Here is a 12,185-nt window from a genome sequence, read left to right on the forward strand (position 1 = left end):
AAATAAACCAGCAGGTGAGTGTGGAGAAGAATTATCCAGGCAGTGTCACAGGAGGGACATTTCAGGCAAGGGGACAACAGGTGCAAAGATTGTGAGGAGGGGAGGAATACGACATTTTTGCAGAGATTCTGTTTAAACCATAAGTAAATGAATAAAAGAACCTCTTTTCTTTCTTAGAGCATCTCAGGGGACCGGGGCTCCCCACAGTGTCCTTTGGGAGACAATGGTAGAATCAGATGAGAGACTAGGTTTGAGTTCCAGGCAAATCTTGATCTTATTCCAGCTTCACAGGAAATATTTGTGTGGGCGGAGGAGACAGTTTAACCTCCTGAACCTCTGCTTCTTCATTTGTAAAGAGGAAATAATAAGTCATATTTTCCCCATCTTTTGTGAGGATTGGTAACTATCGATCACTCTCAAATTGGCAAAGGGTAAAATGGTTACTATTACGAAGTTGTATAGCCCTTGGTGAGAGAGAAACCTGGTTCAAATCCCAGTACTGCCATTTCCCAGGCATATAACCTTGGTCCCATCACTTAAATCTCTGACCCTCTGTTTACTGACCTCTGATAAAGGGGGTTCATAAGAGCTACCTTTGGAGACTGTTGTAAGAATTAAATAAAACAATGCGGTCAAGTTCAGGCAAAGGGTAGGCATAAATGAAATGATCATTAAAAGGAAGGGAGATTCTTCTCTTGGAAAAGGGGAGGGTTTGCCTGAATTATGTAAACGTGGTTTCCAATCCATCAACCGCCTTGCTCAGTGTAGACATATCGCAAACAGTGCCACCATGGGTTTAGACACATAATCACAGTGGTTAAAAAAAAAAAAAAAAAAAAAAGAGTTCTGCCGTTCATTTTCCATACTTGGAGGGCAAGCTGTTCTTCCTAAATGCCAACAACTCACATTTAGCAGCAATAAAGTTCCCTAGCTGTGTCCATGCAGTAAGTCTTGTCTGGTGGTAAGTTAGCTGTGATAAATACCATTCAGCTCTGCGCTCCACTTAGAGGAGATGGGCTCCACGGGGGATCAGTCTCGGGCGGTTTGGACTTTAAGCTGTCCAGGTTGTTGATGGTGGTACCTGCCAGCATCTAGACCCTCTTTCAAACAGTTTAAGTGCCCTTTGGGAGTATATGAATGTGGCTCCATAAAAATGGGCACCGGGAAACGGCTTCCTTTCTCTCGTCCATGGCCATGCGCCAGAGCAGTCAACCTGAGAACAGCCAGATGTTACATACGTAACTGCCAGACCCAAAATGGGAAGGGGGATCCAAATCCTCAGGGACCTTTTCCCTCCGCATCAGCAGGACGGTCTCCTGATCTCTGCCGCCGTCTTTACTTTATCTCCTGAAAGGACGACACGAGCTGGACAGTTCTTCAGTTCTTACCATTTTTCATTCTATAGCTTTCTGTGCACTGTGCCTTTAGAAGATTCTAGTTAGTTCTGTGGACCGCAATAAATAGTGGCTGGAGAACAGGCTTTGAAGTCAGACAGCCCGAAGTCCAGCTACGGCTCTACTGCTCACTCACCGACTGACCTTGATGAGGAAGCTTCTCAATCAGTCTGAGCCTCTGTTTTCTCATCAACACACAGTGACGACGAGATCTAGTGTCAGGTATTGAGATCAAGCGCAGAGTTGATAATGAGCACTTAATAAAATGGTAGGTACTGTGATGGCTTTCTACCCTCGTCGTCTTAATATCCACATCAAATGTTTTGAAATGCTATTTTATCCTTTTCTTATAAAAGAGGAAAATTTTTCTTAGCTTCACATCTGAATTGACAACTGATTTCTTTTCAACATTTGGTTTAATGCAAGAACTAAAGAGCCTCTCTTCTACTTGGTTTTTCAAATTTCCAGAAGGAAAGAATAATCCATGTTCCAAAACGCAACAATTACTTATTTTTAACACATAAGCAGAATTGTATGTACGTATTTTTTAATTTATTCTACATATTATTCAACAGCGCTTCTGAGATACTTCTATTGCATGCAATGCTATAGAATCATAAAAGAAAATCATTTTTTAAATCTTTTTTAAATTTTTTAAATCTACATTTTTTTTCATTTGCTTTTTAAGGCCCCACACCTGCAACATATGGAAATTCCCAGGCTAGGGGTTGAATCGGACCTGTAGCTGCCAGCCTGCACCACAACCACAGCAACACCAGATCCAAGCCATGTCTGTGAACTACACCACAGCTCACAGCAATTCCAGATCCTTAACCCACTGAGCAGGGCCATGGATTGAACCTATGTCCTCATGGGTACTAGTCAAGTTCATTACCACTGGGCCACAATGGGAACTCCCCTTAAAAATCTACATTTTATTGAGCACTTACAGTCTACCAGGAACCATTTGTGGAAGGTACTATTATTACCTGATTTTGCAGAGGTAGAAAAAAAAAGGTAAATCCTTTCCCCCAGTGTCACCCCACTAATAAATGGCAGTGCCAAATTATTAACAAATATACCAAAGAAAAACAGAGAATGAGAAGAGAAGTTAATTGGTACAGACTGTAGCCTTCAGAGATTACTCTGTTGCTAAAGTTGTGCCACCAAATTGACTCTGAGTTGCCCAGTAGTGAAGGCAAGAATGGAAACCTGATCCATCCCAAGACTGACCTTTTCCATAAAGAAAATCTATACCAGTGTTTAAGGTATGAGCCATGCCTTTCCTGACACTTAACGCCTGGTAGAAATGTCTCGACTGCCATAAATACGATAGAAGTCTCCCATAGTAAACCAAATATTTAAAATCGAAACCATTTCTTGCTGTAAAAAAAAAAAAATCACCTATTCCTTTCTGCAAAATATGTTTTGCTTAACACTGGGCTCCATCTCTCTTTCATAATTATTCAATCCAAGCTTTGTCAAAGCATCATGCTGTGAAGAGATTCGTGTTAAAAAGCGAGTTGGGGGAGGGAGATGAGGCTGCCTCTCTCTGCCTTATCATTTTTATTTAGATTGACGTACCTTTGGTTATAATTAGGGATAACTGTACGGCAGTTAAGACTCCATAATCCCATCATTAGTTGTCAGGAGATTTTCAGAGGGCAAAAACCCTCATGCCATTTCTTCCATTTCTGTTTCTTAACCACTTGGGTAGCCTCACGTTGAAGAGTGTGCTTTAAGGAAAAGATTTTCTGCTGCCATGGAAATCTTCTAAGCTGACACCCAAGGAAGGACACAAATGACACCTTGTGACAGCATCTGCGGCACTCTCGGGAGGCCCCGCATCTTCTCCCCTGACATTTTTGTTGTCCTTCTCCACCATGGCACCCTGTTTCTGCCAGTTTTCTTCAGCAGCCATTGTGCACACCATGGTGAAGAGATCTTATTTTATTTATTTATTTAGTGTCTTTTTGAGGCCAAACTCTCAGCATATGGAAGTTCCCAGGCTAGGTAACAGCCACAGCCATGCCAGATCCAAACCATGTCTGCAACCTACGCCACAGCCCATGGCAACACTGCATCCTTAACCCACCAAGCAAGGGCCAGGGATCCAACCAGCATCCTCACGGTTACCTGTCGTGTTTGTTACTGCTGAGCCACAATGGGAAGCCCCAGTGAAGAGATTTTTAAACCATTTCAGGGCCCACCCCTTATGTAGACCGAAGGGGAACTTATTTTTAAAATGATCTCCAGTTCACCCACCCCATCAGCCACTGACGGCTGGTGATATAGGCTGGAGGTCAACTTACATGTTTGCTCTGGCATTGATTAAAAAAAAAAAAAAAACATGGAAAACCTCTCCTCCAGCTTTAGGGCTGTAGGCAGCTGACTGTCTGGTTTGTGTCATGAAGCATATAGCATGCATTTGAGACACATGGGTGATTTAGCACAAGTTGTGCTCGAAAAGAGGAAGTTCAAAAGTTGAGATCTTTCTGACGTGCATGCCGTCTGCATTTAGAGGTCCCGAGAAGATTATCGAGATTCTCAAAATCAATAATGGTATCGCCTCCTGTTCTTTAGGGGTCTAATCAGGCTCCCTTTTGACCAAAAAAAAAAAAAAAAAAAAGGGAATCTCTTCTCATTGGCACAGATCAGACACCAGGAACAACTCATTTCGTAGTTAAAGCTAAAGACTCTGAAATCCAGAAACCGTGTCTTCCAACCGAATAGTGGAATATTCAGCTCCACTGTTGTCATGTCATCTTGGATAAGTCACTTCAGTTATCTAAGTTCCAGTGTTTTCCTCTGCCATCCTGGATACCTCGTTGGGTTGTTGAGAGGGTGAATGGAAATAATACACAAATGGTAGGTCTAAAATGAACTGTCACCCCCCAGATGTTACTGATATATAACTTTCCCTATTTTTTTTTTATTGACTCACCTCTTTGAGGTTTGCTATAAAAAAGAAAAGGTTCTTCTCATCATTCAGAAATTCAGACCTTTCATCCTTTCTCATTTATTTTGTGACTTTCCTTTCCTGGAGCAATCAGTCTAGGTCTTTGTCTTCAAGGGTGAGAAAAGTGCATGGAAGAAAGGAATTAAGAAAAGGCAAATGTATATCAGAAAATATTTTAGAATATTATCCATCTACTCACATAAAGATGCATCTGGTGCATAAAAAGTGTTCAAAACATTTAAGCAATTGTCTGTTCATTCTAAGAACTGAAGCCGGTCCAGCAACACAGACGGGTTTGTGCACACAGAGGTTTCTCTTAGGAAAAAATTAGGCAAAGACCTAATGATGAAATTCATCAATGTAGGTAAGCCAATTTGCTTTTTCAAATTATAAAATCAACTTGAAAAAAACGTTCAGTGTAGGTTTCTCCCAGGATTTCACGGTTAAAATCACCTGTGTCCATTTTCACCTGGCTTCCTTGTCACAGTTTTTCTGCTAATAATACATTTTATATATTTTCATCATTTGCATCTTACTCTTTTTTCTTCTTCATTTTCAACCAGTTTCAAGAAGCCCTGAATTAGGAGTCAGATGTCCTGATCCCATCGCTTACTCACCAGGAGAGCAAGTTATTCGAACTTGCTCAGCCCCAAACTCTTTGTTTTGGGGGCTGCTAATATTTAGCCAATATATTTCAGAAGAGACTGTATATGGATGTGCTTTGAAAATGGAAATTGCTTCAAAACGGTAGAATAAGTCATCCTTTGAAGTTGAAAACACCAAAGAGATGGCAAAGCTTCAATGGCCATTTCTGTTTTCTGAGACTAATTTTTCTAGTCTGTTCTCTTTTTTCTTTAGATGGTCTCTTTCATAGAATTAGAGAAGGAGGATTCCAGGTAAATCTTTTTCTTTCTTTCTTTTTTTTTTTTTTTTTTTTTTTTTTTTTGCTTCGTTATTGTTTTAGTCATATATAGTTTTAAATTCTTTTTTTCCAGTTTGAAGAGATAGATTTCAGATTATTGTCTTTAGAATTTCATTGACTGGAGTCCCCCTCATGGTTCAGTGAAAACAAATCTGACTAGTGTCCATGATGCCGCAGGTTTGATCCCTGGCCTCACTCAGTGGGTTAAGAATCTGGTGGTGTTGCTGTGAGCTGTGGTGTAGGTCACACACGTGGCTTGGATCCTGCGTTGCTGTGGCTGTGGCATAGGCCACAGGCTACAGCTCCGATTCAACCCCTAGCCTGGGAACCTCCTTGTGTTGCAGGTGTGGCTCTAAAAAGACCGAAAAAAGAAAAGAAAAGAAAAAAAAAAGAACTTCATTGACTCAACAAATATTTATCAAGTACTCACAACATGCCAAACATTAGCTTATATGCTGGGGTTACTGACGGATTATAACACGCAGAGCCCACACCCTCCTGGGGTTTCTAAGCCAGATGAAGAGGCAGACACCAAATTAAAAATTATATATGTATACTTACGTGTATAAACCATAAGTCCCACAGGACAACATAAAAGGCATATTATTAAAACAAAAGAATTTAACCAAGTTCAATGGGTAAGAGAAAATTTCTCTGAGGAAAATACATTTAGGAGTTCCCTGGGGGCCTAATAGGTTAAGGATCCAGCATTGTCATTGCTGAGGTTTGAGTTTCATCCCAGGTACAGGAACTCCCCCATGCCACCAGCAAAGCCAAAAAAAAAAAAAAAAATGCCAAGGGAGTTCCCATTGTGGCACAGTGAAAACAAATCTGACTAGCATCCATGAGGATGAGGGTTCAAACCCTGGCCTCGCTCAGTGGGTCAGGAATGCGGCGTAGCCATGAGCTGTGGTGTAGGTCACAGATGCAACTCAAATCCCACGTTGCTGTGGCTGTGGTGTAGGCCCGGCAGCTGTAGCTCTGACTCGACCCCTAGCCTGGGAACTTCCATGTGCCAATGGGCGTGGCCTTAAAAAGCAAAAAAAAAAAAAAAAAAAAAAGGCTAAGAGGAAATGCCATTTAAACTAAGACTTCAAGGATGAGAAGGTTCTAGCCAAACAAAGAATGGGAGGAAAGGCATTCTAGGCAGAGGGAACAGCACCTGCAAAGGCCTGGAGGCATGTTTCAGACCCCATCAGAAAGAAGGCCAGTGTTGGTGGGACCTGTGGCTAAGGGGTATAGACCCAGGTGAGGGCAGAGGAAGGGCAGGGCCAGGTCAGGCGGAGGGTATATAACAACAGGGTTTTTCTAAGTGTGGAGAAGGGACTGAAGGAGACTAAGCTGGGGGGAAATAGGAAGTCACGGAGTCCATCTACTCTCAATTTCCTAAGCCCACTTTGTTGGCCATATGGACGACCACAGGACACAAAGTGGCACAACGGAGCCCCATGAGAAGGACCTGCAGTCACCCGGGAAATGTGCACAGGTGTGAACGGGACACTGGGGCCAAAGATGAACATCGACTTTGGCGAGGAATTTCCCGACCGGGTGTCAAGGATGACCCCGCTTTCTAGCAGGAGCAACTGAGCAAGTTGAGGTTCCATCTCCTGTGAATAGAAACGCTGGCAAGAGAGCAGGATGGGGGCGGGGGATTCAATGCCCAGCCCTTGAAAAAGTTCCCTTTGGAGTTCCTGTTGTGGCTCAGTGGGTTAAGAACCCGACATAGTATCCATGAGGATGTAGGTTCAATCCCTGGCCCTGCTCAGTGGGTTAAGGATCCAGTGTTGCCAGGAGCTATGGCATAGGTCATAGATGCAGCTCGAATCCCGTGTTGCTGTGGCTGTGGTGTAGGCCGGCAGCTGCAGCTCCCATTTGACCCCTAGCCTGGGAAGCTCCATATGCCACGGGTGTGGCCCTAAAATGAAAAAAAAAAAAAAGAAGAAGAAGAAGAAAGAAAAAGTTACCTTTAAAGTACTTGTGAGATATTCACGTCAGATGTCAAGAAGCCAGTTGGAAGTACAGATACATAACTCAGAGTCATTGGCATACAGGTGATATTTCACGTTACAGCAAAGGATGCTGCTGCCGAGAAAGGGTTTGCATGGAGCCGAGGTTCTCGCCCTGCAAAGACGTGATGTGGCCACATCCCAACAAACATTTTATAATTTTCCCCTTCACTTCCTGCAATAGAATTCATAGGTCAAATGGTCAGGCTAGACACATAATTTCAAAAAGAAATCATCTCATGCCATGGCTGTATATGAAAGAAGAAGAAGACATGCGGGCACAAAAACTCGCTAGAACCGGCCTTCTCAAACTGAACGAGATCGAAATCACCTGGGCATCCTGCTAAAATTCGGTTCCGAGTCAGCTGTTCTGGGCGGACCCGGCCTTCTGCATTTCCAACCAGCTCCCGGGTGATGGGGATGCCGCTGTTTCATGGACCACAGTCAGAGTAACGCGGTCTTCGGAGACAGGATGCGGTAGCCAGATGTGATCCTGGCAGTGATCCCTGTAGACCAACACGGGAGGGTGACTGCGCATCTGAAATCTGGGCAGCAAGGCCACAGGTGACCAGATTTCCTAACATGGCAAATAACTCCCATTAACATTCCAAATAAAAGTACAGTTTCTCTTTGTTTGCAAGATAGCTTTATTTCTGGAAATCGCCGTGTGTATGAAACTGTGCATAAAAGGCTTTGTGTTGTACGTAAAAGGGACTTAGGTGCTCGGCTCCAATAATAAAAACCTTTTCCACCAGGTCAGAGGTTCTGAACCAGTGATAATTTTGCCCCTCCCCCTCCCAAGGGACAGTTGGCAAACTCTAGAGATATTTTGGGTTGTCACAACTCGAGGGTAATGGGGGGAGGCTATTGAAATCTGGTGGGTAGAAGCCAGGGATGTGGCTAAAAATCCTACAATGCACGGAACAGTCTCCCAAGAAGGAATTTGCTGGCCTGAAATACCAGTAGTGCTAACGATGAAAAATCCCAGCCTTCAGAGAGAGCTTCAAAAAGGGTGTAGGGAGTTCCCGTCGTGGCTCAGCGGTTAATGAATCTGACTAGGAACCATGAGGTTGCAGTTCGATCCCTGGCCTTGCTCAGTGGGTTAAGGATCCGGTGTTGCGTGAGCTGTGGTGTAGGTTGCAGATGTGGCTCGGATCCCACATTGCTGTGTCACTGGCGCAGGCCAGCAGCTACAGCTCCAATTCGACCCCTAGCCTGGGAACTTCCATATGCCGTGGGTGTGGCTCTAAAAGGACAAAAGACAAAAAAAAAAGGGTGTAGGATGAGGGTCATTACCACCTTGTGAGATGCCTTATACTCCTGGTCCCTAATGCTAAATGCTAGCGGTGTCCCCATCACCACCGTAGCAATCCCCAAACTAACAGTGCCCAGGAGAGAAAAAAAGAAGGCAGACAGGACCAAGCAAGGACACAGAGAAGAGGAAGCACCAACCAGAGGGAGGTGCCGGGGGGATGAAGAATTCCAGCACGGCCAAATTAAAGTACAGTATATATAATTCTATGCATCTGTTGGTGGCTCTGTAATTAATACAAAAATAATTGCCTCTTTTCGCCTGGCTCTCCCTCACCAACTCTACTTAATGAACACTGCCAGTGACTTTTTAGATAGGCAATTAAAATTTTTTATTTATTTCCGTTTTATGTTTATAGTAGTAGCTGCACACATTGGGGGGAAGAGCGCATGCAGCAGCAAAGCTTGGCCTCAACTACCATTCGAAAGGCAACCAAGAGCATTTGCTTTCATTTTTTTTTTTCCTTAATCTCTTGTACACAATTTGTTCTGAACGGTAAAACGTAATGACATCCATTCTCATGCCCTGTTCCTTCACTTTCTAGTTTTAATTTTCCGCCAGTCCTCATCTTCAGACCTAGAGGGAAAAGGAGTTCTCTTCTTTTAAGATAAAAAATAAATTTTTTTAAAAAAGGGTATGTTTTCCCAAAAGTGGTCCAAGAGTTAGGTCTCCTCTTTACTGTCCTCTTCTAGGACAGAAACACTGACCTTCCAGAAGAGCCTAGCACTTCCTCAATCGGGGTGGGATGTGAGAACTCTCAGACAGAAATAGCATCATGGCCGTGTTTTATTTTATTTATTTATTTATCTATCTATTTATTTATTTTGCTTAGGGTCGCACTCTCGGCATGTGGAGGTTCCCAGGCCAGGGGTCGAATCGGAGCTACAGCTGCCTGCCTACACCACAGCTCACAGCACTGCTGGATCCTTAAGCCACTGAGTGCGGCCAGGGATTGAACCCTCCTCCTCCAGGATCCTAGTCGGATTCTCTTCCACTGCGCCCGACAGGAACTCCATAGCCATGTTTTAACAGAAGACATTTGGTTCTGAAATTTGACTAACTGTACAGATACTCTTGTGGAATTCCTCTAAGTTATTCATAATGTCAGCGTTTTCCACCTTAAGAGGTTACCAAGGGATCACAGGCAATATAAGAAGTAATGCTTAAGAAACAGAAAACCCTGAATCTAGGGATCTTTTCTTATTACCGGCCAGGTGGCTGCAGGCCAGTGGCTTCACGTCTCTAAGCCCCCGTTTCCCAGGCTGGAAGAGTAGACTCTAGTACCTTCCATGTAGCATGTGAAGCTGACCTGAGGTGAGGCCTGGATCCACAAAGGAATGCATAGTGTTAACACACAGAAAATGTCAAGTTATCACGACTGCAGGATCCTTCATGCGGAGGCCCCCAAAGCCAAGCAACCTGAGCAAGAATTACAGAAAGTCAGTAACGAGGCCAGGACTGCGATCTGAGGAACTAAACAACGTTGTTTTGGCACAAAAGTCTGTCGTGAAAGTGTTTTCCAGAAAATGACACGCAACTACATTTATGAGTGTTTTGTAGGGAGAAGAAGATTTATCAAACACATTTGGGGAGTTCCTGCCATGACTCAGTGGAAACGAATCTGATTAGGATGCAGGTTCGATCCCTGGCCTTGCTTAACAGGTTAAGGATCTGGCATTGCTGTGAGCTGTGGTGTAGGTCACAGACGTGGCTCAGATCTGATGTTGCTGTGGTGTAGGCTGGCGACTACAGCTCCGATTTGACCCCTAGCCTGGGAACCTCCATATGCCACAAGACCAGCCATAAGGACTGAAAACAAAACAAAACAAAACAAAACACACATTTGGGAAGCACCAGGTTAAAGAAAGCTATGTTGGGTGCTGTGAGGTTTTAATTGCAGGACTTCTCAGAGCCTTTAATACGGTCATGTGTATTGTGAATTTCCAAGAAGGGGATTACAATATTTTTTTTTCTTTCTCTCTGTGCCCCTTCCCAGAACAAACGTTGACCTAAGAGAAACACAGCCAGAGAAGTCTGGGTGTTGACCAAATCGGGAGTGGGTTCAAGGAAGTGAAAAGTAAACAAGATTCTCTAAAACTGGTATCACATTAACGTCACCGTCAGGGAGGAGAAAATGAGGGCCACAGACAGACATGCATCGTCACTCTTTAGGAAAGACGGGCTCTGTCATTCTTTTTTCCTCCTCTCGTCCCCTCTCCCCTTCCCCAACCTTCTCTCTATGCTGGTGCCATGTCTAGCCTCTACTTTCTTTTTATTTGACCCACCCTTCTCTCTTCCTCCAGCCAAGTGACCATCCTCCTTCAAATTTCGAGATCTGGCGGGGGCGGGGGGGGGGGGAAACAGGAGTGGTTTCCAAAGTCAGTGCAAAGACTGCTGGGATCCTTTGCATCTGAAACACAAACTCAGTAACAAAGGGAAACAGCTTCGTCCAGGGACAGTGGTGCCTGCGTGAACATGGAGGCTTTGAGCGGGAAAGCCTAGATTTAAAGTCATCCATTGCTTTTTATTATCTGTGGGACGTTGGACTAGTCACCAACTTTTCTGGGACTTGCTCTTTGTTATTCTTATTTATTTTTATTTATTTGTGGCTTTTCAGGGCCGCACCTGAGGCACAGCAGGCTAGGGATCGAATAAGAGCTGCAGCTGCCAGCCTACACCACAGCCACAGCCACGCCCGATTCGAACTGCCTCTGTGCCCTACACCACCGTTCATGGCAATGTCAGATACTTAACCACTGAGTGAGGCCAGGGATCCATGGAGCCGGCATCCTCGTGGACACTAGTCAGGTTCATTACCGCTAAGCCACAATGGGAATTCCTTTCTTATTTTTAAAATGAGGCTGGTGGAAGGGTTTGTGTAATGGAGGTAAAGCACCTGGCATTTGGTAGGTATATAACAACTGGTCATTAGTATTGAATCATGCTCCGCCTTACCAAGGAATCCATTATAATGTCTGCTGTGATTATTTTGCACATAATTTCTCTGCACACTTCAGATGTCATACAATTTTCAACTTCTCTTTGTTCTTCTACTAGAAACTTGGATAATTTTCCTTTAAAAGGCAAATTAAACATAGGTCCAAGGTGTTTTTTCTCATTAAAGTGAGCGCTACTAGTAAATAATGCGTAAACAAGGAATGCCACCCAGATTGAACTGATGGAAATTATATGCATCCCCATAGTTAATCCAGATAGCACATATCTGAAAAAAAAAAATTCACCCCATAAAGTACTTTTAAATAGCACTTCCTGGAGTTCCCATCCATGGCTCAGGGGTAACGAACCCGACTAGGATCCATGAGGATGCAGGTTCGATCCCTTGGCCCTGCTCAATGGGTTAAGGATCTGGTGTTGCTGTGAGCTGTGGTGTAAGCCAGCAGCTGTAGCTCCAGTTCGACCCCTACCCTGGGAACTTCCATATGCCATGGGTGTGGCCCTAAAAAGCAATAAATAAATAAAGAGCACTTCTTCACCACAAAAATGTTGCTATCTTTTGACTCAGAAATTTAAGCCTATAAAAATATCCCAACATATTGAAAGTCTTTAAACACAAAGATGTTCATCACAGTGT

The sequence above is a fragment of the Sus scrofa genome, chromosome 17, assembly GCF_000003025.6.
Source record: "Sus scrofa isolate TJ Tabasco breed Duroc chromosome 17, Sscrofa11.1, whole genome shotgun sequence".
In the NCBI taxonomy this organism is placed as follows: domain Eukaryota; kingdom Metazoa; phylum Chordata; class Mammalia; order Artiodactyla; family Suidae; genus Sus; species Sus scrofa.